Source organism: Vigna radiata, chromosome 4 (assembly GCF_000741045.1).
Source record: "Vigna radiata var. radiata cultivar VC1973A chromosome 4, Vradiata_ver6, whole genome shotgun sequence".
NCBI classification, from domain to species: Eukaryota; Viridiplantae; Streptophyta; class Magnoliopsida; order Fabales; family Fabaceae; genus Vigna; species Vigna radiata.
Window position 1 is genome coordinate 1,331,146 of NC_028354.1, and position 24,777 is coordinate 1,355,922.

The 24,777-nt window shown below is 38.1% G+C and overlaps 1 pseudogene; it reads left to right on the plus strand.

Moving 5' to 3' along the window:
• LOC106758231 overlaps window positions 1–24,777 on the plus strand; it is a 60,249-nt pseudogene that overhangs the window by 23,729 nt on the left and 11,743 nt on the right.

Genomic DNA, 24,777 nt, shown 5'->3' on the forward strand with positions numbered 1-24,777 from the left:
AATGTTTTCAAAAGTATAGACCTTACAAGAGAAAATGAAACCTACTCTTCCTCATCAACCAAAAGTAAACAAATTTGCAAGCAAGGGAAGAAGAAGAAGTGTGTTATCCATTCATTCAATGAGAGTAATAGAATGTAGATGCATTCAAACTTGAAAAGAAAAATTTGTTCCAAGACAATGGTGTTTCTCGGCAAGGAGAGCTGATAGCCAAAACCGAGAATGAAAATGTGCTCTCCCCACACAGTGACGGCGACTACCATTTTTGAATCCCTATGTCCGAAAATTTTGCTAAAGGTGGGGTCCACCCTAAAAAAATTGAAACCCTAGATGCCATGTCATCATCTTTACAAATGGGCTTTAGTCTAATCTACCAAAATTAGCCCAAAATTACAAAACATTTGTCTACAAATTCTAAAACACTAAATTAAAGTTTAATTAATTCTAAAATAAATTTGTAGAAATTCTTCAATTGCCTTGATGCCCTTCCAAAAGTCTCACAGTGTGATTCCAAAATTTGCCCTGAAAATAAAAATAGGAATAATTAAACTCAAATAATTCCAATTAATTAAAATAAGAATTATTGGTCTAATTAAGCCCAAATGGTGAAAATGACACAATAACTAAGAATTAGGCACAATTTATCAACACATTTAGGCGCGAAAAACTAAGTAAATGGTATAAAATATTGATTCATCACTCATGAATAAACTACTCTAACCTCTAATCCAGCATAGCTAACCGACTAAGCGAAGGCTAATTATGCTATCACAATCTAAAACTAAGCGAACGCAATACACCTATTCCATCTGATGTGTTCTATACAGATTGATCAACTAAGCGAAGATACAATCACCAACTGGGCAACTAAGTGTATACCCATTGCACGAACACAGTCAGATTTCATAGAGTGCCAGGCTGAGCAGAATAAACACAAGTACAGTCCAAGAAATCTCAAGGAAACATTGTAATTTTATTAATAACCAACTAACTTACTTAAGCTAACATGACATTTAAATTAACACAACTGGACCTAATAGAGAACATTAACAATGTAGGATAAAAATTAAAATCGCAAGATGAATACAAGAAAATCAAATTCAGGATTAACTATGCCTAAGGACTAAACAACTATAATTATAAAAGAAGGCAATGAAAAATTAAAGTGGCAAGAAAATAAAGCATAAATAAAAATAGAAAATCTGTAAATTTAAATGTAGGAGGACACGTCCAGCCCCTATTTTGGGCCTTGCTTTCAGCACAGACTATCTTCTTTTGCTGCACAAAAAAAAAAATCAGCTTGCTACACCCTCCAAAGCTTTTTCCATTGTTGGACCAGTTCTTCTCAGCCACCACGTGCTACAGCCTTCCAATCTTCTTGACGCACCTCCTCAAGACCGTGTTGTGGACATTGTGATGAGTCGATATTTTATCGATTTCACTTAGTTTATTGTGCTATTATTAATCAAGGAATTGTGCTTAATTGTCCGATATTTTCCCGTTTCTGCTAATTGTTCTTAATTTGACCGGAAATTCTAATTTTAATTAATTTGAATTTTCTGAGCTAATTAATTGCATTATTTATTGCAGGAAAATTTTGGACATACATTTTAGGACATTAGGAAGGACACCAAATAAATTAAAGACTCTCCACTTGGACATTTCAAATTTAATTATATTGTAACTTAGTAGTATAGAATGTTTTTAATTAAACTTGGGCCCATTTGGGTCAATGTTGGAAAATTTATGATGGGCCCAAATAGTAAGAGGACACATGGCCTAGGGTTTTCTTTTAGGGTGGACCTCACCCCTATTTTTGAGACACACGACCTTAAAAGCTTCCAGTTGTCACACACTTTTTTTTGGTTTGGCTTTAAACTTTTTTTTTTCGAGGAAGCTTATCTGGGAACCATGTTTATTCTATTGGATTATGGATGAATGAGAATGGAGAGCTCACAGCCTTAGGATGCTACCAGCCGCTACTTATTTATTTTTTTTACTTCATTTTTTTCCTTTGAACGTGTTTTCTTGGAGAAACGATGAGCTTTTGAATGGATTTCTTTTTCACACTGCTTTGCTTTTGTTGAATGAACTAGCATTTTTTTTCCTTTTATTTTGAGAATGAAGCGCTACGTTATGGGATTATTAGAAGCTTTCATTTTCTTTGGAATAGACGTTTTCAATTTTTAGATAAGGCACAAATTATATCCTGCAATGGAGTTTTTCTGTCTTTTGGACGGTGACAACAGCTATATCCTAACTTCTTCATTTTGCTTTTAAGAAAATTGATTAAAATGTGATTTAGAAGGGTGCAGCAAACTCACGGCTGATGGAAGGGGTTGAATTGAAGTGATGTTTTTACTTTTCAATAGGAATAGGTGTATAAGAGCTCACGTCTAGGGTGCACAAATGTTCATTTTGCTGAAGCAGCTGCCACCTAAGGAAACATTTCAATTCTCTTCTTTGAGCTAGAGAAGTGCTGCACGGGTCTTATTTTTATTAATGCCAATGTTTCAATTTAATTCCAATGGTTCTTCAATTGACGTTTTTATTTTTTTCAATGCTCACATTTATGGCTTGTGCATTTTTCTTTTTCTCTTTTTAATTTAGAAGTTTCAATTTCAACTTATGCTACTTTATGTGCTGCTTTCAATTGCTTCCTAGTCTTCTTCATTGAATATTTCATTTCCAAGCTACATCTTGCATTTGTTTACTAATTCACGTGTGGCTCTTTTAATTTACTTAGATGCATTTTAGATTTCTTTATTATATTTCAATTGGGTCATGAGTTTTCTTAATTATTTATTGCATTTAATTTGGTTCATATGTGCATTTCATTTTTAACAAAGTGTTTTTTTTCATTATCTGTTGCATTTTAATTAGTTCACACATCTTACTTTAGGACCGTTCAATTTACTGTTTTCATTTACTTCAATGCTTTCGATTCTGTTTGGTTATGTTTAATTTCATGCTTTAATTTAGTTCATATGCATTCCCAAAAACACTTTCAAACCCCCCACTACATGTTAGACCTAAGACTCAAACCACAGTTTGGTCCTTGAGAGACGACCTAGGAGTCACTTCCTAGCACTATACTGCATTCTTTATGCACATTAGATTTGTATGGGTTGCGACACCCATCACATTGCATGCTGTCAGCCATCTGCTGGTCCTGCTATTACGTGGAATAAAGCTGCTAGATGCATCTTCATAATGGATGTGGACCGTGTTTTGCAAAGTTGGATGTTGTTGTACTTGGGCTGAAGCTGTAGGGAAGTGGAGGTCAAATAAAATGCAAGTTGAATCATCATCTGCACCTCCTTGCTTGTTGGACTGCAGTTGAAACTCACATTGCCAAATGGATTTGGATCAAAATTTAAAACTGATTTTGTCAAATAAACTTGCTGATTTACACTTCTGAGTTGTTCCAAAACAAAATTTCTAAACTGATCATATTCAAGTTTTGAATTAACTTGCAAATTTTGTTTGGGCTGCAACCTTCAAGATGAAATGAGTTTTTTTTTGGAATCCCATTGACTCAACAGGTGTATTTTGCTCATTGAGTTATGATTTCAACTTGTAACGCTAGTCACATTTAGTATCCATTAGTTGGAATATTGGCTGTCTGGTGTAACTTTTTGTGCAGATTTGACCTTGAATGATGTCTTATTGTTAGTTGCAATAGCTTGAAAAGTGGGAAATTTCTTAGCCACGAATGAAGACCTGGATCATAAGTGAATTTAAAGTGAACAAGATTGAAATGAAAAGCCTTGCAGAATGGTGCAACTATTTGTGACGTGAGACAACAATGTACAGATCAACACCAACACCAAAAGCACGTGATTTCGAGTCACATTTGTGATAAGCAATGTGGAGAACACTACATCAACCAATGAAGCAACTGTACAACCAAAGTCAAAAGGCAGATAGTCCAGCGGTCTACTGTAGAATTTAAGATTCTTGCCTCTGTTCTTGTATTCTTTAGCTGAAAACATTTCCTTGTAACAGGCCATTGAAACTCCAAGTTGTGTGAGAAGAGTCCTTGGTGCTCTTCCTCTCAACTCTTGGCACACTTCTTGTTTGTGTTTAAATTTTGTGATTCCTGATTAGGTGTGATACATTAGAGTCTGAGTATTAGGAGTCTAGTTTATTTGTTTGTGTACTTTGATTTTAAAGGAGAATTAGATAGCAGCTTAAGACATTTTTGGCTAAGGTAAGACTTGGTATTTAAGCAGTCTTCATGACTCACCTCTCTTACCTGGGACTTGTCTAAAAGTGAAACTTTTAATCCTTTAGAATAAGAAAATTTTTAAAAAGATGTCTTGTTATAGGTCTTCTTCTAGGTCTTCTTCTAGTTCATATAGTTTGTCTAGTCTAGATAATGTTGATGAAATATTTAAGCAAGCTAGGAATCTTCCATTCTTTGGTAAAGACATAGGTGCATTAACACACCTAGCTTGGGAAAAAGAAATTGATAAAATAAATCCTTGGTTTTATAGAGAGAGTGAATCTTATATCCTTAGCATTTATCTCTCTAAGTTAGAAGGACATGCAAGTGAGTGGTGGGATGAAAGGAAATATTATGTTAGGAAAGGTAGAAAGTCTCCCATTCATGATTGATGTGATTTAAAAGCTTGCATGAGAAAAAAGTTTGTACCTTCAAGCATTAAAAGAAACCTAGAATTAATTAGAGATTGTATTAAAAATGGAAGAATGTTTCTTGAGAGTTTAAGTGATCAAGGGTTTCTTAGGAGAGAATTAGAATTTAGGCATAAACTTAAAGTGATCAAGGAAAAGAAAAGAGAAAGAGAGATAGAGAGAAAAGAAGAGGAAGATAGGGAAGAAGAAGAGAAGAGAGAAGCAGAAAAGAAAAGAGAAAGAGAGATTAAAAGAAGAGAGCAAGAGAGAAAAGAGGAAGAGATAAAAGAAGAGGTAAGAAGAGAAAGAGAGAGGCGAGAAGAAGAAAAGAAGCGAGATTTGCAAGAGCAAGAAAATAGAGAGAAAGAGCAATTGTTATTGAAAGCAACTCCTACTCTTACTATAACCATGGAACCTAAAAGGGAAGGTTTCCAATTCTTTACTTCTTTTCCAATCATGATTTATTCTTCAAGTATTAACATCTCTTTCAAATCAATTGCCATTTTATATACTATGCAAACTTTTTCAAAAGATGGCAATTTAAATCTTGAGTTATTGTTACCCTTAGGAATACAAGAAACTCAAGATAAAAGAAAAGTGACTTGTGAATTAGGATTTTCAAATTTCCTTAAAAACATAAAACAAAGTCCTTATTCTAAAGTTACTTCCACAAAAAAATCCTGTCTTGGATTGATACTAATTGGAGATATATTTGATGTTTATTGTAGATATGGTTTTGATCCAGGAGGAAAATAACAAACCAAAGTTGTGCTTCTTTATATCTTCCTGATTTGAGCACAAATCGTTTTTCAAGAGGGAGGATATGATGGAAACCCGTTGAGGGCATTCCATTCAAAGGAGTATCAACTAAAGCTAAGGCTAAGAAAGGGAAGTGAAGAAGAACTTTTAAAAGCTCTTTCTTGATTTTCTTTCTCTAAAGACTTAGAAGGATTCTCTTCTAATATGTTTATATGTTATTTTGTAGGGTCCAATAAGGCTAGGACACCATGGACTTGGGCCCAAGCCCAATAACGAAAGTCCATCAAACCACCACAAGAAGATGGACAAAGAAGTCATTTTCCACAAAAGGGGGGGTGAGCTTAGCAAGGAAGGGGCTGCATCATGAAAGCACATGTTTCATACCATCACATCATGGAGTGCCTCGGCTGAAATACTTGGAGTGCACACGTCCCACACCCTATGAAGCCTGACGTGCATTCAACATCAATTGTGATCTTCCGGGATGCACCATACACATGACGCCTCTAGATGGCAGCCCATGCCTCGTTGCACACTTTCCCCACCTCCAACATGTGGCAGCTAATCCATTCCATGTGGCTGATCATCAGCATTATTTGTATTCAACATGAGAGAGCTTGGGTGTTACTATAACTCCCACTCTTCTTCAAGTTGTAATCACTTTTGGTATATGAGAGAAATGAATTGTTGATGTTTGCTTCCAGCCTTTCTCCCACTGAAAGTTATTCATCCAGCTCCTTCTTCCAAGATTCATATTCTTCCGCTGCATATCCTCTGTTAACGCGTTTCTCTACCGCTGCCACTGAGCCTCACCACTTCATTTTGCGTTTTCATCCGCTACCATTACCTCTCTATTCTTGAAGCTCACAGATCAGCAGACTAGCACCAAGGATGGCGCTATCACCAACATAGTCGAATAGGTGTTCCACCATGTCGACTAATCATAACGGTTGAAAAACCGTTATTTCCATATGTTATTTTAGACCAAATCACTTCCTTTACTGCTTAGAACGAGCTTAGAATCAAGCAAAACTCAATAAATGAGTCAGTGGAGAGTCAAAAGCTATTTTTAGTTTTTGCATTGTTTTGCAGCAATTTTAATGGAAGCGAAGAATGGAGTTGAAGATGAAGGTCTTAGACCCAGGACAGAGGAAGAAAATGAAGAAAAGAAGAGTCTAGGAACCGCCTAGCGGCAAAATTCACCGCTGGGAGGCCAAATGCGAGGAGTTGGCACCCTGGCGTGGACGCCTGGCGGTTTTGCGATTAGAGGCAAACCGCCGGGCGGTGGACCCTGGCGTCGGGCGGTTGTCTGCTGGGCTTAGGCCTGTTTTCTGTGATGCTCCTCAGCTATAAATAGCCCTATTGTGATTTCATTCTCACTCTTTTGATAGAAGAGGGCGGCCAGACCTAATTTTCACTCTCTAGAGAAGATCTTTTGGATGCTTAGGCTCCTTTTCATCCTATCTAGGGTTTGCTATTCCATTCTTCCATTATTTTTCATCTAGGTTCACCATGACAATGGTGAACTAAACCCTTTTGTTGTTGGGGGAAACAATGTAATCTTTTGAAACTCCCTTTTATTAAAACTCTTGTTTATTTATATGATTGTCATATGCTTTGATTATCAATTGTTGGGTTATCTTCTGTGCTTAAAGCTTTTATCGTTTAACTCATTCGATAACTGTTGTTTGTCTTTATTGATACGGGGACGTACAATACTGTCATGAACTGGTGAGTAATTCCTTGGTTAAGCAATACCACCTAGGGATAGGGGGTAGGATGATCAATTGTTTTTTCTTTTGTTCAGTAATGCGTTGCTAGTTACTAGGGGAGGCTAGGGATAGCAAGCCAGTAATTAGTAATAGGCTCTTTTCGTCGAGGGATCGGGCTAAGGGTAGGCCAAGAAAGTTTGCATAACAATTAGATAACAAAGCAATTTAAACAAGAGGAGTAGATAAGAGAGAGCGAATAAGATGAAATTGTAAACCCCTAACAACTCCATTCATCCATAGTCTTTTTCGTCAACTGAATCAACGCATTGAATGTTTATTTTGTGTTTTTGCATTCCACACAATTAATTTTTCTTTACAAGTCTTACGATTTCAATTCACACAAACGATAAGGCCTTCGAGTCTCTTGGGAAGAACGATATTGGGTTTTACCAATTATAATACTTGGAACGATCTGGTACGCTCCCCAGTTTTTGTTAACAAGTTTTTGGCGCCGTTGCCGGGGACTCGAGGTTTAACTTTTTCAAGTAGTGTAAATTGATTGAATTTGACTTGATTTTTTGTCTGTTTTTATTTTTGGTTTTAATAGATATTCTCTAGGGTTTTGTGCCTAACTTTTGCACAATGCAGCTTGAATAAGAATTTGATTATATGGGCACTCAAATCTATCAAAATAATTTCAACTACTGGTGGGAACCTTACTCAAGCATGGATCAAGGTTGGAATCAACAAGTAGGAAAACCACATCAACAATTACTATTAGGGCAACAAGTATCTGCTTTGAATGAGAAAATCAGCAAAATTGACGAGACATTGGAACGAATTATCCAAAATTCTCTATCCTCTAAAGATTAGAGTGAAGTAAGAAATAAAAGGTCGGAGATACAGATTCGTCACTCCAATGAGATATTGAATTCTAGGGTTAATACTGAGGTTAACCCTAGGAAGGAATGACAAGCCCCTAGTTTTGAAGTTGATGATGTTGTTGATGAGGAAAAGATAGAAAGAGATGATGAGAAGACAGAGAAAAAGAAAGAGATAAAAGATGAAAAGATAGAGGAGAAAAGGTTGAGTGAGGAAGGGAATGAAGTAGTTGAGAAAAAAGAAAAAAAGAAAAAATATGCAAAAATAAAAAAGAAAAGAAGAAAAGAGAAAAAGAGAAAGTTGAGAGAGGAGAGTGAGAAACAGAGGAAGAGAGGAAAGAAGAAAAGATCACACAAAAAACCCCTTCCTCATAAAAAGAAAAATCATAGGAAGGAAAAGAAGTTCAAGTACATTATGGAAATCTTCAAGATATTGGAGATTAAAGTTCCTATGGTTGAAACATGGAAACATGTGCTTGTTGTTCTCAACTTTATGAAGGAATACAACAGGAAGAAGAAAAAGAAAGAATATCAAGCAAGATGGGTTGCAACACCTACTGATGGGTGTTTGTTGGGGTTATCCCAATTGTTGTAAATCATTCTCTTATTTTATTTTAGTTTAGGGTTATTTTATTTTTTTTTAAAAAAACTTGTAATTCTTTGATTGTTTGAACAATTTTTGGGTAGCATCTGCTGAGAGATGCCAATCTCTGTATCTACTGAAGGATACCATGAAGGCACACCTACTGATGGGTGTTGGAAGGATTTGCACTTACTGACAAGAGCTAAACAGGTTTGGGTCAGGCTCGTGACGTTAAACACGCGCTACTAGGAGGTGATAACGGTTGAAAAACCGTTATTTTCATATGCTAATTTGGACTAAATTACGCCCTTTATTGCTTAGAATGAGCTTGAAATCAAACAAAACTCAATAAATGAGTCAGCCCAAGGTCGAAAGTTGTTTTTAGCGATTTTATGCTTGTTTTGCAGCAAAATTGACAGAAATGAAGATTGGGAATAAAGATGAAGGTCATAGACTCAAGAAAAGTGAGAAAATCAAAGAAAAGAAGAGTGTAGGCACCGCCGGAGGTAGACCCCTGGTGTCGGGCGGTCAAACGGGAGGAGAAGAGACCAGTTTTGGGCGCCGGGCGGCAGACCCCTGCCGCCGGGCGGTTTTGCGGAAGAGGGAAACCGCCGGGCGGTGGTGCGATTCAAGGTCCACCGCCCGGCGGTAAAGTGTGACGTCGGGCGGTGGTTGGCTAGGCTTGGGCCTGTTTTTCTGCTGCGCTTCTCACCTATAAATAGCCCTGTTACAAATTCCAATTCATTCTTTTGCCAGGGGTCTACCGTCAGGCGGTGCCTAGACTCTTCTTTTCTTTGATTTTCTCACTTTTCTTGAGTCTATGACCTTCATCTTTATTCCCAATCTTCACTTTTGTCAATTTTGCTGCAAAACAATGCAAAACAAGCATAAAATCGCTAAAAACAGCTTTTGACTCTCGACTGACTCATTTATTGAGTTTTGTTAGATTTCAAGCTCATTCTAAGCAATAAAGGGCGTAATTCAGTCCAAATTAGCATATGAAAATTACGGTTTTTCAACCGTTATCACAACCCCAAACTTAGAAATTTGCTTGGCCTCAAGCAAAACAAAACAAAACCATAAAACAAAACAGAGTTTGACTTTCTACCCTTTCATCCAATGATTCAACATTTCCAAAGTACATGACAAAGCTTACTCAATTTCAGATAATCAGTGAACTCAAAGCAAGATGCATGATTGTTCTCAATTTAATTTAGCTCATGCGTTCCTCCACAGATGCTACACAGTATGAATGATGGTCAGTACACTAAACAAAGAATGCAATCATGAACTTTAGAAGTTCTCACCAAGCAAGTGTTTCACTCAATCACTCAAGTGTTTAAGGTAACACTCCACTCTTCATTGTTCACAAGTCACATGAAATAAATTGCCATTCATCTCGAACAATCAACATCTTTCCATGCAAATGCCATTAAAAGGACATTTTCAAGGCTGGTAATGAGGTTGGGCTATCAAGAAAAATTGCTTTTTCTCGATCACAAAATTCTTGAGTCAAAAGAACTATTTGAACAATGAAAATGTTCAAGTTTAAACTCTCTCTTGTTACCAATTTGACTCATTCCCAGCTTCTTTCATTGAGCTCATCTTCATGCTTTTATTCTTTTCTTTTTCTTTACTCATGTATTTTGCTTTTCAACACTTGAGCTCAATGTTTTTCTTATGCCTTTCCATTTTTCCTATGCAACCCCAAACTTGAACCTTTTCATTCCATACAATTATTCTCAACCCAACTCAAGATAAGTAACTTCAAATCAAAGGGTTTCATCCTATTTTAGGCTAAGGTTCAAAAAGGATATAATCTTTAAAGCTTTTTGGGTGGAAATTTGGCTAGAAAAGGGTTTTCAAACATGGCCATGATCATTTGACATTCACATAAAAATCAATCAATTATCAAGATTAAGGCAATGGAATTTATGCTTCAATGTGAACAATACATACAACAATAAAAATTTTGGGGCTCAATACCTCACACAACATGCTTTCTCGTGCACAGTCATTCATACATCCTGCTTAGCATCATGACCATAATCATACTTCATCACACATCTGTTTCACAGGATGTTAACATGCATACAACTTAATAATCATTCACATCAAATCATTATCAAATAGACTCATCATGCAAAGTAGTCAGTCAAACATCTTCAGAAAAAATATTCAAGTCAAGCATACACACTGAAAGATAAAATTCAAAAATTTAAAGTGCAAAAGTAAAGAAGAAATACTAGGTTGCCTCCTAGTAGCGCTTGTTTAACGTTGCGAGCCTGACCCAAACCTGTTTAGCATTTGTCAGTAAATGCTAGCCGTCCAACACCCTTCAGTAGGTGTACCTTCCGGATATCCTTCAGTAGATACCAAAAGTTTAGCATCCCTCAGTGGATACCGGAAGTTAGCATCCCTCAGTAAATGCTACCCAAAAATTGTTCCAACTTTTACATGTTCAAAAGAAAAATTAAATAACAAAAATAAAAATTGTCTTAAAGTACAAAATGTTCTTCTCAGCAATCAACTCTTCTTCCTCACACTGGAATCTTCATCATCCCACCTTTTTAGCTTTTATCTTTATACTTGGCGAATAGCAGAGGAATATGACCTTCTGATTTCCACCATTCCTTCCTCTTCGAGCTTCCTGTTGACAATCCATTTCCTGTTTTTGTATCTAACAGCTACACCCCGTGGAAATAGTTTGTCCTTTAAGTGGGGTGACTTTCCTTTATCTGTCTTTTCCTTCTCATGTGCCTGCAAAATAGTACAACTATTAAGATGATCATTACCTGTGGTGTTTTCTTCTCTGCCAGTTTCTCTTCTAGCCTTTTTATATCTAGATCTGTTTATTATTCTCTTTTTTTCTCCTTCAGATCCCTTGTAGGCTAGCACTTGGTCTTGATCTCTTAAAACTATTTTCCCATCATAAACACGTATCGTCATCTGAGAAGTCCTCATAAAAGGCCTCCCCAAAATTAATGGAATTCTTCCATCATTTACCATATCCACTACCATGAAATCAACCAAGAATTCCAACTCTTCAATTCGAACAATTGCGTCTTCCACCATACCCAAAGGTTTTTTTATGGATCCATCTGCAACTATCAAGGAAGTGTATGCTGGTTTTAGTTTTAGCCCTCTAATCTTCTTGAAGTCACTGAAGGACATTAAATTCACACTAGATCCTAAATCGATCATAGCTCTCCCTATATCCACATCATTGATTACACAAGGGAGAGTTAAACTTCCTAAATCCTTCAATTTTTGAGGATGGTCTTTCTTCCTTGGTTTAATGATTCGTGCTTGATCTTCTTCCTCCTCATCAAGATCAGCTATCTTGCGAGGATGGTATTCATTCAGTTTCACATCTTTAGGCCCTTGTGGAAACGCTTCAGGCATGATAGTTACCTGATTAAAAATTTCACGGAATAACTCGTAAGGACTCTTCAACTTCCTTTCCTTTTTCTCTTCCTCTTCGCATTTTTTATGCTTATTGCACTTACTCTTACAAACCATTTTTTCCTCTTCATCTTCACTGCTCCCAATTTCAATTATTTCTTCTACTGGCTTCCTTTTATTTCTCGTCATCACCACTTTGCATTCATCCTTGGGGTTAACCTCAGTGTTAGCCCTAAACTGGTTCTTTTCTGCGGTGTAAACTCTTTTTGACAGTTCCCAATTTGTGTCTCCAGTGCTCTAAAACTAGCTTGGTCACTTGCTTGTTAAGACTCATAGACTTTCAGAAATTTGTCAAACCGATCATTTAATTCTCTGACGGTCTCCGTCAAGCTGTTTACCTGCTGCCATAAAGGTGATGGTTGCTGCTACCGAAAGCCTCCTACTTGCCCAGAAGAAGTGTTCTGATTTTGTCCAATGATGGGGTGGTACTTCCAACCTTGGCTAGAGTTGCCTTGGTTAGAACTACCTTGCGTAAACGGGAATTGATTTCCCATGTAGTTGACATCCTGCTGCATTTCTTCAAGAAAAGCACATTGACCATTGATGTAGTCACCACCGCATAAGTTGCAAAGTTATTGAGTTTGAGAAATATTTCTTAACCCTGTTGGAAGTTCAGAGAGGACCTTTGTCAGCTTGTCCAAATTCTGGTTAAAAATATGATTCTGCACGGCCATTGCATCATTAGCAGGAAGATGCAAAATTCCTCCTTTCTGTGCGCCCCTTTCACTTTGGGAAGCTTCATTCATAGCCATGTCTTCAATCAAGTCATAGACTTCATCCTCAGTTTTCCTATTAATACTGCCTCCAACTGAGGCATCCAACATCATTTTTGACTGAGTGTTAAGCCCTCCTAGAAAAGCAAGCAAATAGGCAGTCTTGTCAAATCTGTGGACTGGAGTTTTTCTCAACAGGCCTTTAAATTTGTCCCATGCCTGTCCGAGAGTTTCCTCCATCCCTTGCTTGAATGAGGAGATTTCAAGCTTCCCTTGATGAATCTTGGTTTGCGGAAAAAATCTGGTGACAAACTGTTTGGCCAACGCATCCCAGTTTCTGAACGTCCCTTCAGCAAATGAGTGCAACCAATCCTTGGCGTTTCCTCCCAAAGAGAACGGAAATAGGCTAAGTCTAATCCTTTCATCTGAGACTCCAGCCATCTTAACAGTATTGCAAATTTCGCCAAAGATGGTCAAATGCTTGTAGGGATTCTCACTTGACAATTCGTGGAGCTGGTTGCTTTGGACCAACTGAATAAGTGCAGGGCTCATCACCAAATTCGTTGCATTGTCCGCAGGAAGGACAATGCTGTTGAAATTCAAGGGACCCACAGTGTTGGCTGAGTCCCTCACTGTACGTCTCGGAGGAGGAGGTTGTTCCACCGTCTCCTCTAAGTCCTGTGCAAAAGGTTGCAAAAGTGGTTCAGGAGAAGGAAAGTTTTCACGTTCAGAATGATTAACTCTCCTCCCTCTCCTGTCTGGTAGCCCCTCGAGAAGAGGTTGCTGATCTTTTCTGCTCCTAGTGTGTACTCCTTCCTGCATACACAAGAGCAAATACCCCTAAAAGCACTTTTACAGAAAAATAAAATAATACAAACAAAAGAAAAATATAAACAAATAATTACAAATAAGTCAAATTCAGTCAATTCACACTACTAAATAAGTCAAACCTTGAGTCCCCGGCAATGGCGCCAAAAACTTGTTAGCGGATTGGCAAGTGTACCAAATCGTATCAAGTAATAAAAATGGTAAAACCCATTATCATTCTTCCCATGAGACTCGAAAGGCCTTATCGTTCGCGTGAATCAAAATCGTAAGACTTGCGGTGAAAAATTCAATAATTGTGATGGATGCAATGACAGAAAATAAATATGCAATGTGTGATTCAATTGACAAGATTTAGGCAATGGATGAACGAAGTTGTTGCGGGTTTACAATTTCATCTAATCCTCTCTCTTTTATTTACTCCTCTTGTTTAAATAGCTTTATTATCTAATTGAATGCAAACTTTCTTGGCCTCCCCTTAACCCGATCCCTCGGCGAAAAGGGCCTATTACTAATTACCGGCTTGCTATCCCTAGCCTCCCCTAGCAACTAGCAACACATTACAAAAAGAAGAAAATACAATTGGTCGTCCTACTCCCCTATCCCTAGGTGGTATTGCTTAACCAGGGAAAATCTCACCATTTTGTGTCATTATTGTACGTCCCCGTATCAATAAAGTTAAAGATCAGTTACCGAATGAGTTAAACGAGAAAGGCATTAAGCATAGTATGAGAATCCAACAATTGATTATAAACGCATATGAAAAAAACATATAATTCAAACAAGAGTTTCAATAAACGAGAGTATCAAAAGATTACATTGTTCCCCCAACAACAAAAAGGGTTAGTTCACCATAGTCATGGTGAACAAAGAAAAGATGAAAAGGAGCCTAAGAATCCAAGAGATCCTCTCCAAAGAGTGCAAATTAGGACTGGCCACCCTCCTCTGTCAAAAGAATGAAATGGGATTCGTAACAGGGCTATTTATAGGTGAGAAACGCAGCAGAAAAATAGGCCCAAGCCCAGCTGACCACCGCCCAACGTCATACTTTGCCGCTCGGCAGTGGACCTTGAATCACACCATCGCCCGGCGGTAGGGGTCTACCGCTCGACGGTTTCCCTCGTGCCACAAAATTGTCCGGCGGCAGGAGTCTACCGCCCGACGCCCAATACTAGTGTCTTCTCCTCCCGTTTGACCGCCCGACGCCAGGGGTCTACCGCCGGGCGGTGCCTAGACTCTTCTTTTCTTTGATTTTCTCACTTTTCTTGAGTCTATGACCTTTATCTTTATTCCCAATCTTCACATCTGTCAATTTTGTTGCAAAACAATGCAAAACAATGCAAAACAAGCATAAAATCGCTAAAAATAGCTTTTGACTCTCGACTGACTCATTTATTGAGTTTTGTTAGAGTTCAAGCTCATTCTAAGCAATAAAAGGCGTAATTTAGTCCAAATTAGCATATGAAAATAACAGTTTTTCAACCGTTATCAGTATGTAGGAAGGAGTACACACTAGAAGTAGAAAAGATCAACAACCTCTTCTCGAGGGATTATCAGACAGGAGAAGGAGGAAAGTTAGACACTCTGCACGTGAAAACTTTCCTTCTCCTGGAGCACTTTTGTAATCTTCGTTGGACACTTCTGCACAAGACGTAGAGGAGATGACGAACCAACCTCCTCTAAGACACACACTGGGGGACTCAACAAACACTGTGGGTCCTTTGAATTTCAACAACATAGCTATTCCAACTGAGAATACAACAAACATGGTGATGAGCCTTGCACTCATCCAGTTAGTTCAGAACAACCAGTTCCATGGGTTGGCAAATGAGAATCCATTTAATCATTTGACGGTCTTTGGAGAAATTTGCAATACTGTAAGAATAACTGGAGTTTCAGATGATAGAGTCAGACTTAGCCTGTTTCCTTTCTCTCTGGGAGGAAACGCTAAAGATTGGTTCCATTCTTTCCCGGAAGGAACTTTTCGAACTTGGAATGCTTTGGCAAGAAAGTTCGTTACTAAATTCTTTCCACAATCAAAGATCAATTAAGGAAACCTGGAAATCTCATCTTTTAAACAATAAATGGAAGAAACTCTTAAGCATGCGTGGGGCAGATTTAAAGGCCTGTTGAGGAAGACCCCAGTCCATGGGTTTGATAAGACTACTTACTTACTCATATTTCTTGGAGGATTGAACATGCACTCAAAGATGATGTTGAATGTTGCTGCTAAAGGAGACATTAGAAGGAGGACGAAGGACGAAGCATATGATCTAATAGAACTTATGGCAGACAATGAGGAGACGTATGATGCACAGGGTGAAAATATTGAAGGATGTTTCGATGTTGCAGACTAACATTGGGACGAAGGAGCAAAACAATGCAATCACTCAACAGTTGGAGATGGTGGCAAAAACTTTATCTGATTTATCATAAACATTTAAAGAGGCTTCCATAGTCCCACAACAACCTCATTTCATGCCTATACAAAGGAGCACGGAGTCTGAAGAAATCTTTCAGAGAATTATGAAAAGAAGTGTGTTTGCTGTAAATTTGGTGGAGAAAGATAATGTGGCAGAAGCATGGGAGATTGTTACTAGAAGTGGGAGAATACTAAAAGAGAAAGAGGTTGAGAAAAAAGAAAAAGAAAAAGAGAGTGTTGAAGAAAAGAGTGAGCAAAGGGCGGATTGTGAGATAGAGAAAAAGATAATGAGTAAAGATCAGGAAGAAGAGGCTGTGAAAACCAAAGAGAATGAGTACGAAAAACCACTGTCGTTTGAGTGTTTTATGGAGCTTTTCAAGAAACTAGAAAAAACCATACCGTTCTCCGAGGCACTCCAGCAGATACCGTCTCATGCAAAGTTTTTAAAAGAACTCGTCACAAAGAAAAGGAAATACCTTGAAGAGGAAACAATTGAGGTGCAAGGGAATTACAGTGGAGTTTTACAAAGGTCACTCCCTCCTAAATTGAAAGACCCAGGGAGCTTCACTATTCCTTGTACTATTGGAGAGTTGGAGGTTCGGAAAGCTTTGATTGATCTTGGAGCTAGTATAATTTCTAATGCCTCTTTCTATGTTCAAAAAGATTAGGGGAGTAGAGATCAGACCAACAAGAATGGTTCTTCAATTAGCAGATAGATCTCTCAAACATCCATATGGAGTTGTTGAAGATGTGATAGTCAAGGTAGACAAGTTCCTATTTCCAGTAGACTTTGTTATAATGGAGATGGAAGAAAATGGAGATGCACCTTTGATTCTTGGAAGGCCCTTCATGAAGACAGCCAAGATTGTGATTAACGTTGAAAAGGGGAAGCTTAAAGTTTAGGTACAAGATGAAGAGGTGGATTTTGATGTGTTTCAGGCAATGTCCCATCCTAAAGATGACAAGTCATGCTTTCAGATTGACGCTGTAGAGGAACTCTGTATGACACAAGAGAATAGAGCTCATAATGCATCCATGTTGGAGAGAACTCTTATCGATGAATGTAAGGATTTGAATGAGGAGGAGGATAAAATGAAGCATGAATATGTTCAAGAGTTGGAGGCAACAAAAGAAATTCCAGCAGAACAGGCGCTCTTTGAAAACATTGAGCTTAAAGAAAAAATTCCAGACAGTAAGGTTGAACTGCAGGAGCTACCACCGCATTTAAAGAATGTGTTTTTGGAAGATAATGGAGGAAAACCAGTTATTATTAGTACTTCGTTATCTCTAGAAGAAGAAGGAAAGCTAGTGGGAGTTTTAAAAGCAAACAAAGATGCCATGGGATGGTCAATTGCAGATCTCAAAGGTATAAGTCCCACATATTGTATGCATAGAATCCTTATGGAAGATGATTATAGACCTGTAGCTCAATCGCAAAGGAGACTTAATCCTGCTATGAATGAAGTTTTGAGGAAAGAAGTATGGAAGTTACTGGAAGCAGGAATTATTTATCCTATTTTTTATAGCAAATGGGTAAGTCCAGTTTAAGTTGTACCAAAGAAAGGAGGGATGACTGTCATTTCCCTTACCTTTTATGGATCAAATGTTAGAAAGATTGGCTGGACAAGCTTATTATTGCTTCTTAGATGGCTACTCGGGATATAATCAAGTTGTGGTTGACCCTGAAGACCAAGAGAAAACAGCTTTTACATGTCCATTTGGTATATTTGCTTACAGAAAGATGCCATTTGGATTATGTAATGCACCAACCACATTTCAGAGGTGTATGCAAGCAATCTTTGCTGATTTTATGGAGAAAAGCATAGAAGTTTTCATGGACGATTTTTCAGTTTTTGGGGATTCGTTTCGAAGGTGCTTAACCAATCTTGATGTTGTTCTTAAACGATGTGTTCAAACAAATCTTGTTCTAAATTGGGAAAATGTCATTTTATGGTTACAGAAGGGATTGTGTTGGGGCACAAAATTTCAGTCAGGGGGATTGAAGTGGATAAGGCAAAGGTGGAGGTAATTGAAAAGCTTCCACCTCCAACAAATGTGAAAGGAATTCAAAGCTACCTCGGTCATGCTGGGTTTTATCGTAGATTCATCAAGGATTTTTCAAAGATTGCTAAGTCGTTGAGTAATTTGCTGGCTAAAGAGACACCAGTTGTAATGAGTCCGGAATGTTTGCAAGCTTTTGATACTTTGAAGAAAAGGTTGATTTCTGCTCTAGTGATTATAACTCCAGACTGGAATAAAGAGTTCGAACTCATGTGTGATGCTAGTGACTATGCCATGGGTGTTGTGTTGGGCCAGAGAAGAGAAAAGTTATTGCATGCTATTTACTATGCTAGTAAAGTCTTGAATGAAGCCCAACTAAACTATGCTACTACAGAAAAGGAGTTTTTGGCTATAGTCTATGCGTTGGTGAAATTTAGATCCTATTTCGTGGGATCTAAGGTGATCGTTTATACGGACCATGCGGCTATAAAATACTTATTGACAAAACCAGACTCAAAACCACGACTGATTAGATGGGTGTTGTTGCTGCAAGAATTTGACATAGAGATTCGTGAGAAAAAGGGAAGTGAAAATATGATAGCTGATCACTTATCCCGGTTGCTCAATGATGAAGTAACAAGCCAGGAGAAAGAAATCTGGGAGTCATTTTTAGACGAAACTCTTCTATATATCCAGCAAAGGCTGTGGTTTGCTGATTTGGCCAACTTTAAAGTTGTAGGTGTTATCCCTGAAGAATTGAATTGGCAGCAGAAAAAGAAATTTTTACATGATGCCAAACAGTTCGTTTGGGATGATCCGTACTTGTTCAAGATAGGAGTGGACAATCTTCTGAGGAGATGTGTAACAAAGGAGGAAGTAGAAAAGATTTTGTGGCATTGTCATAATTCTCCTTATGCAGGTCATTATAATGGTGAGCGCACAGCCGCAAAAGTCCTACAAGCAGGATTTTATTGGCTAACTGTATTTAAAGATGCCCACAATCATGCTCGGAGCTGTGACAAATGCCAAAGGACAGGGACTATTTCAAGAAGGCATGAGATGCCACTGCAAGGAATTCTAGAGGTTGAAGTTTTTGACTGTTAGGGTATTGATTTTGTTGGACCCTTTCCTCCATCTTTTAATAATGAGTATATTTTGGTAGTTGTTGATTATGTGAGCAAATGGGTTGAAGCTTTAACATGTCCCAAGAATGATGGTGGTAGTGTGATCAAATTCCTAAAGAGGCAAATCTTTTCACGATTTGGCACTCCCAGAGTACTTATCATTGATGGGGGATCTCAATTTTGTAATGCCCAACTTGCGAAGGTGCTTAAACATTATGGGGTGAAACATAAGGTGGCTGCACCTTATCATCCACAAACAAATGGGCAAGCTGAAGTTTCTAACCGGGAAATGAAAGATTATTGGAAAAGACTGTCACTTTTTCAAGAAAAGATTGGTCACAAAAACTAGATGATGCTCTCTGGGCATATATGACTGCTATGAAGACCTCTATGGGACTCTCACCTTTGCAGTTGGTTTATGGAAAGGCATGCCATTTACTAGTAGAGATGAAGCATAAAGCCTTGTGGGCTTTGATGTTTTTGAATTTTGATCCTAATGAAACTCAAAGTAAACGAAGAGATCAGTTGCTTGAACTTAAAGAAATGCGGCTGCATGCTTACGATTCATCAAGGATTTACAAAGATAAGGTGAAACTTTACCATGACAAGAAGCTGCTCAAGAGAACTTTCCATCCAGGAGAGTTGGCATTACTTTTTAACTCAAGGTTGAAGTTGTTTCCTGGGAAGCTGAAATCAAAATGGTCAGGACCTTTTGTAGTAAAATAGGTATTCCAAAATGAAGCAGTGGAATTAGAGCATTCAAATGATGAGAATCAACAGCGAAGCTAGATAGTTAATGGTTAGAGGCTCAAACATTATATGGGAGGAGATGTGGAGCAATTTGCTTCAGTTATGACGTTGGTGGATCCATGAGGTTTGGGTCAGGCTCGTGACGTTAAACAAGCGCTACTAGGATGCAACCTAGATTTTCTTCTTCACTCTTGCATTTTAAATTTCTTAGAATAGGTTAAATTTTATTTTTCATGTGTATGCTTAGCTTGAATACTTTTCTGAAGATGTTTGACTGACTAATTGCATGAGGAGCCTATTTGATGATGTTTTGATGTGAATGATTCTCAAGTTGTGTTGCATGTGATATCCTGTGAAACAGATATGTGATGAATTATGATTGTGGTTGTGATGCTAAGCAGGGTATATGAATGAATGTGTGTGAGGAAGCATGTTGTGTGAGGTATTGAGCTCCAGAGTTTTAATTGTTGTATGAAAATTATTCACAGGAAAGCATGCATGATATTGCCCAAGTCTTGATGATTTATTGAATTGCATGTATATGTCATATGATTAAGGCCATTTTTGAAAGCCCTTACTTAGCCAAATCTTATCCAAAGTGCTTGAAAATTTGATATCCTTCTTGAACCTTGGCCTTAAACAGAAAACCCGTGTGCTGAAACTATTTACTTTGAATTGGGTTAATGATTGTAAGTACATTCAAGGTTCAAGTTTGGGGTTGTGGGGAAGGTTTGAACGACAAAAAGAAAGGCATTGAGCTCAAATGTTGAAAAAAAAATCATGAAGGATGAGCTCAATGTAAAAATAAAGAAAAAGGAAAGAAGTTGGGGACAAGTGAGATTGGTTGAAAAAGAGAGGTAAACTTGAACCTTGAATGATATATGAGCTCTCTTGATTCAAAGATTTTGTGATCCAGAAAAACCAATTTTTCTTGACAGCCCAACCTCGTTACAAGCCTTGGAAAAGCCCTTTTGATGGCATTTGCATGTGATGATTTTGATTGTTTGAGATGAAAGGCAATTTTATTTCAAGTGACTTATGAGTAATTAAGAGTTGGAGTGACACCCTAAACACTTGAGTGATTGAATGAAACACTTGCTTGGTGAGAATTTCTAAAGTTCATAATTGCATTTTTGCTTAGTGGATTGATCATTCATAATATGAAACATTTGTTGAGGAATGTGTAAGATAACTGAGTTGAAAGCATGCATGCATCTTGATTTGATCATCACTGACGATCCGGAATTGAGTAGTTCTCATTGTACTTTAGGAATGTTGAGTCATTAAAGAAATTGTAGAGAGCCAAGTTTTGTTTTGTCTATAGTTTTATTTTATTTTGCTTGAGGACAAGCAAATTTCTAAGTTTGGGGTTGTGATAACGGTTGAAAACCGTTATTTTCATATGCTATTTTAGACCAAATTACTCCCTTTACTGCTTATAATGAGCTTGAAATCAAACAAAACTCAATAAATGAGTCAGTCGAGAGTCAAAAGTTGTTTTTAGCGATATTATGCTTGTTTTGCATTGTTTTGTAGCAATTTTGATGGAAGTGAAGAATGAAGGTGAAGATAAAGGCCTTAGACTCAAGATAGAAGAAGAAAATCAAGAAAAGAGTCTAGAAACCGCCCAGCGGCAAAAATACACCGTTGGGCATCCAAATGCGAGGAGATGACACCAAGGCAACGACGCCTGGCGGTTTTGTGATAAGACGCAAACTGCGGGGCAGTGGACCCTTGACGCCAGGCGGTAGAGCGATAAGAGGCAAACCACCGGGCGACATAAGTGTGACGCCGGGCGGTTGCCTGTTGGGCTTGGGCTTGTTTTCTGTTGCGCTCCTCAGCTATAAATAGCCCTGTTGCGATTTCATTCTCATTCTTTTGACAGAAGAGGGCAGCCAGACCTACTTTTCACTCTCTGGAGAGGATCTTTTGGATGCTTAGGCTCCAGTTCATCTTTTCTAGGGTTTGTTTTCCATTTCTTCCATTATTTTCATCTTGGTTCACCATGACAATGGTGAACTAAAGCCTTTTGTTGTTGGGGTAAACAATGTAATCTTTTGAAACTCTATTTTATTGAAACTCTTGTTTAATTATATGATTTTCATATGCTTTATTTATCGATTGTTGGGTTCTCATCTGCGCTTAAGGCTTTTATCGTTTAACTCATTCGATAACTGTTGTTTGTCTCTATTGATACGGGAACATGCAGTAATGTCATGAACTGGTGAGAAATTCCTTGATCAATGAAATACCACCTAGGGATAGGGAGGTAGGACGGTCAATTGTTTTTGCTTCTGTTCGGTAATGCATTGCTAGTTACTAGGGGAGGCTAGGGATAGCAAGCCGGTAATTAGTAATTGGCTCTTTTCGCCGAGGGATCGGGCTAAGGGTAGGCCAAGAAAGTTTGCATAACAATTAGATAACGAGCAAATTAAACAAGAGGAGTAGATAAGAGAGGGCGAATAAGATGAAATTGTAAAACCCCCAACAACTCCACTCATGCATACTCTTTTTCGTCAATTGAATCAACGCATTGCATGTTTATTTTCTGTTCTTGTATCCACAACAATTAATCTTTTTCTTTACAAGTCTTATTATTTTAATTCACACAAACGATAAGGTCGTGAGTCCTTTGGGAGAGAACGATATCGGGTTCTACCGATTTTATTACTTGGAACGATCTGGTACGCTTCCTAGTGAGTCAACAGTCCCTGCCATGGTGCCATCTCCTCGCATTTGGCCGCCCAGCGGTGTATTTCTGTCGCTGGGCGGTTCCTAAACTCTTCTTTTCTTGATTTTCTTCCTCTGTCTCGAGTATAAGGCCTTTATCTTCACCTCCATTCTTCACTTCCATCAAAATTGCTGCAAAACAATGCAAAACAAGCATAATATCGCTAAAAACAGCTTTTGACTCTCAACTGACTCATTTATTGAGTTTTGTTTGATTTCAAGCTCATTCTAAGCAGTAAAGGGAGTAATTTGGTCTAAAATAGCATATGAAAATAACGGTTTTTCAACCGTTATCACAACCCCAAACTTAGAAATTTCCTTTTCCTCAAGCAAAACAAAACAAAAGTATAAACAAAACAAAACTTGGCTTTCTACAATTTCATCCAATGATTCAACATTCCTAAAGTACATGATGAGAACTACTCAATTTCAGATCGTCAGTGATAATCTCATCAAGATGCATGCATGCTGCCAATTCAGTTATCTCACACATTCCTCAACAGATGTTACATATTATGAATGACTGATCCACCAAGCAAAGATACAATCATGAAATTTAGAAATTCTCACTAAGCAAGTGTTTCACTCAATCACTCAAGTGTTTACGGTGCACTCCAACTCTTCATTATTCACAAGTCACATGAAATAAAATTGCCGTTCATCTCAAACAATCAAAATCATTACATGCAAATGTCATCAAAAGGACTTTTCTAAAGCTTGTAATGAGGCTGGGCTATCAAGAAAAATTGGTTTTTCTAGATCAAAAAATCTTTGAATCAAGAGAGCTCATTTATCATTCAAGGTTCAAGTTCAGCTCTCTGTTTCAACCAATCTCACTTGTCCCCAACTTCTTCCCTTTTTCTTTCATTTTTACATTGAGCTCATCCTTCATGATTTTTCTTTTTCTCATGTATTTTTTTTATCTTCAGCACTTGAGCTCAATGCCTTTATTCTTGCCATCCAAACTTTCCCCACAACCCCAAACTTGAACCTTGAATGTACTTACAATCATTAACCCAATTCAAAGTAATAGTTCTAGCACAAGGGTTTTCATTCTGTTTAGGGCCAAGGTTCAAAAAGGGTATAAAATTTCAAGCACTTTGGGTAAAAATTTGTCTAAGTAAGGGCTTCCAAAAAATGGCCTTGATCATATGACATATACATGCAATTCAATCAATCATCAAGATTTAGGCAATATCATTCACGCTTTCCTGTGAATAAATTCATGTAACAATAAAACCATGGAGCTCAATACCTCACACAACATGTTTTCTCATACACATTTATTCATACATCCTGCTTAGCATCACAACCACAATCATAATTCATCACACATCTGTTTCACAGGATATCAACATGCAACACAGCTTAATTATCATTCACATCAAACAGGCTCATTATGCAATTAGTCAGTCAAACATCTTCAGAAAAGTATTTAAGCCAAACATACACGTGGAAAATAAAATTCAACCTATTCTACGAGTTTAAAATGCAAAAGCGAAAGAAAGAAAAATAAAACCCTGTCTACAATATGGGCATCCATCAGTAGATGCCCTCCCTCATCCCATGCTGTCATCTGAATCCTTCTGGTTCCCATCATCAGCATCCTCAAAATCTTCTTCACCTTCGTCCTCAATTGTTGCTCTAGCTGCTCCAGCACCACTGCCCTGTCCCTGCTCCTGAGGCCAAGCCATGACACTGTAAAACTCATCCATAGTCCAAATGTGCGCTGGTGGATGATCATATTGCCCCACTGATATCTCGGCAAGAGCTACCTATCCTCTACGAAGAAAATCCATCTTAGCCTCCAATAGGGACATATACATGTCTCGCATCTGAAATGGCTCGACATGTTGTGCTGGTGCATCATCAGGCACCTGCTCGTGCTGTGCTGCAGCTCTTCTAGGGCGTCTCCTCGGTGCTGCTCCTGCCTCAGTGCATAACTGATGGAAGTAGGATGCATCAATAGCATTCCTGAGTCTCTCTTATGGGGAACTGCAGTGTCCACCCGAGCCTGCCGAAAAAGGAAGGTGATCAAAGATGGATGCCCCAATGGCATCTTGCTGCTCACTGTAGTGGCACAGCTCCGTATCTCGTCGGCGATAATTTGGCCGACGTTCACATCCATATGTCTCAGCATGCAGAAAATGAGAACGAACCTATGCATCGTGACATCA